Below are 3,465 nucleotides of genomic sequence, written 5' to 3' on the forward strand. Positions count from 1 at the left end.
AAATAAATAAATAAAATATTTAAAATTAATAAATAAATTCACAGACAAAATTTTTCTAGGGCCACCTGGGTGGCTCATTCAGTTAAGTGTCCGACTCTTCGTTTTGGGTCAGGTATTGATATCAGGGTCATGAGATCAAGCTCCACGTTGGGCTCCATGGTCAGCAAGGAGTTTTCTTGAGATTCTCTCTCTCTCTCATCTCCTGCCTCTCCCCGAACTCACACTCTCTATTTTTCTCTAAAATAAATAAAACCTTTTTTTAAAAAAGCTTCTAAATATTTACTCTCAATTTCTACCATAAATTGGTAATAAGCTTTTCAGAGACCATCTGTAGACCACAAATCACACTTTCAGTAACACAGTGTTAAGCCCCACATGGTTTCATTTCCTCAAAAACATCTATCCAGCAATTCTTCTTATCTTCTGCATCATTATTCTGTTTTTCTCTCCTAATGACATACCAGCATAGACTTATTTCTTTCATCTCAGAAAAAAACAAAAAAATGGAAATACCTCTCTTGACTCAGCTCGACTCTGCAGCTCTCAGCCTCTCTCTCCAGCCTGCCTCATTTCTTTGCTCTTCTTTACAGCAAAACATCTCATAAAGGTGGCCTGTACTGTGCTCCTTGATGTCTTGACTTCCTTTCCCCCGTAGTTTGTGGACCCATCCTCTTACTATTCTACCAAAATGCTCTTATCAAGGCCACCAGTGACAAAATTTAAAAACATCAGTTTTCACTCTTACTTGACCTACTACCATGAGCACTAGACACAGCTGATCATTTCTTCCTCTTTGGCTCTCATGGCATTAGACTCCCCTGGATCTTCTTCTATCTCATTGGCTGCTCTGGCTTCTCCACATTTCTCTGACCTCTAAACACTTCCACAGCCAGTGGGGCCCCTGAGTGGCTCAGTCAGTTGGGCATCTGCCTTTGGCTCAAGACATGATCCCAGGGTCCTGGGACTGAGTCCCACATGGGGCTCCCTGCTCAGCGGGGAGCCTGCTTCTCCCTCTGCCCTGCTGCTCCCCCTGCCTATTCGTACTCTCTCTCTGTGTGTCTGTGTCTTTGGCAACAAATAAATAAAATCTTAAAAAAAAAAAACAGTATTTTTGGTGTTAGAATAACTGCATAGCCATCTAGAAAAAATTAACTTGGATCTACACCTCACACTATTTATCAAGATAAATTTCAGATATATCAAAGATTTAAATGTAAAAAAAATGAAACTAAAAAATACTTGATGGAACCAGGGAGAAATTTTTAAAATCTCGAAATGAGGAAGGTCTTTTAAAATACATATTTTTAAAAAAGTGGTTGCTATAAGAGATTGACAAAACTAACTATGTAGAAATAAAAAATGTTTATAGGGCAAAACCACCTGAAAAAGAGTAAAATGACAAATGACTATAAGCATGCTTGCATTTCATTTCATAGGAAATTGATAATTTTCATATTTATATACAGCATGAAATCATGAAGAACAAAAATACAAAGGGAGATGGGTAGGGGACGGGCTAGATGGGTGACAGGTATGAAAGAGGGTACTCGGGGCACCTGGGTGGCTCAGTTCGTTAGGCGTCTGCATTCGACCTGGGGTCATGGTCTCAGGGTCCTGGGATCGAGCCCCACTTTGGGCTTCCTGTTCAGCAAGGAGCCTGCTTCTCCCTTTCTCTGCCTGCCACTCTGCCTACTTGTGCTCTTTCTCCCCCTGTCAAATAAATAAATTAAATCTTTAAAAAAGTAAAAAGTTGGGGTGCCTGGGTGGCTCAGTCAGTTGAGTGTCTGCCTTCGGCTCTGGTCATGATCTCAGGGTCCTGGGATCGAGCCCCACATCGGGCTCTCTGCACGGCAGGGAGCCTGCTTCCCCATCCCTCTCTCTGCGTCTCTGCTACTTGTGATCTCCGTCTCTCTCTCTTTCTCATTCTCTGTCAAACAAACAAATAAATAAATAAATAAAATATTAAAAAAAAAAAAAGGTAAAAAGTTAGGGTGCCTGGGTGGCTCAGTTGGTTAAGCATCTCCCTTCCGCTCAGGTCCAGAGTCCTGGGATTGAGCCCATGCCAGACTCTGCTCACTGGGGAGTCCGCTTGTGTCTCTGCAACTCCCCCCGTTCATGCTCTTTCCCTCTCTCACTCACTCTCTCAAATAAATAAGTAAAACCTTTAAAAGAAAAAAAAATAAAAATAAAAAATAAAAAAGCTAAAAAATAAAAAAAAATAAAGAGGGCACTTGTGATGACATTGGACATTGTATGTAAATGATAAACCCCTGAACTTTATTCCAGAAACCAATATTGCACTAAATGTTATATAACAAAATTTAAAAAAGAATCCAAGGGAAAAAATATGGAAAAGACATAAATTGATAGTTCATAGAAAAAGAGATAGAATGGCTCTTAAATGCTTACTCTTACTTGTAATAAGAGAAATGCAAATTAGAAGTTGTTTGAAATGATATTTTTCATCTATCAAATTGGTCAATATCTACAACACTGATAAGATGCTCTGGTGGCAGGAGCGGTTTGACATGAACTCTTCTATTTTGTTTGTGGGCATATAAACTGGAAGAGCTATGGAAGACAATTTGAAGGTGGTATTTATCAATTTTTTATTTTTCTTTTTCAAAGATTTGTTTACTTGGGAGAGAAAGAGCAAGAGAACATGTGCTGGAGTGGAGGGAGGGGCAGCTGGAGAGAATCTTCAAGCAGATTCCCTACTGAGCCCTTGGGTCCTCCATCCCAGGACCCTGAGATGCTGATCTAAGCTGAAACCAAGAGTTGGATGCTCAACCGACAGTGACACCTAGGTGTCCCTCTCACATTTTTAAAAGCACGTTCCCTTTGACTCAGAAATTCCACTTCTAACAAGCTCTGTTTATAATAACAAACGATTGGAAAAACATAATTGTTTATTATGATTAAATAGCAGTGTATTCCTATAATACATACTCTGCTTCCACAAAAAAAGAACAAGCAAGTTCTTTATGTAGTGATATCAAATGATTTTCAAGATCTATTAAGTGAAAAAGCAAGGTCTTAATGTATATTGCTTATTGTCATTACTGTAAGAAGTTATGGTATTAATACATACACATCATTGCTTATATACACAGAAAATATCCCTGGAAGAATTTAAAAGAAGCTAATATTATCAACTGTCCACTTGCTCCTGGAAAGGACAACTGGATGGCAGGATACAGGTAGGAAGGAGAGTTTTCATAATATAACCTTTTATATCTTTTGGTTTTTTAATCATGAGGCTATATTATCTATTCTACAAGTAAGATTTCGAAGATAATAATTTGGAAGGACTTATTCATTTTACAAGTAAAATAATTTTTTACAATGAGGAATAACTTTATTGCCGTTCCCAATTTTAGAAGATTCCAACAGTCTTTTATTCTTGTTGAGTTAATGAGAACTAGATTAGTAGTTACTCATCATACGTTTGATGAATCAACCTCC

The sequence above is a fragment of the Mustela erminea genome, chromosome 10, assembly GCF_009829155.1.
Source record: "Mustela erminea isolate mMusErm1 chromosome 10, mMusErm1.Pri, whole genome shotgun sequence".
Taxonomy (NCBI): Eukaryota; Metazoa; Chordata; class Mammalia; order Carnivora; family Mustelidae; genus Mustela; species Mustela erminea.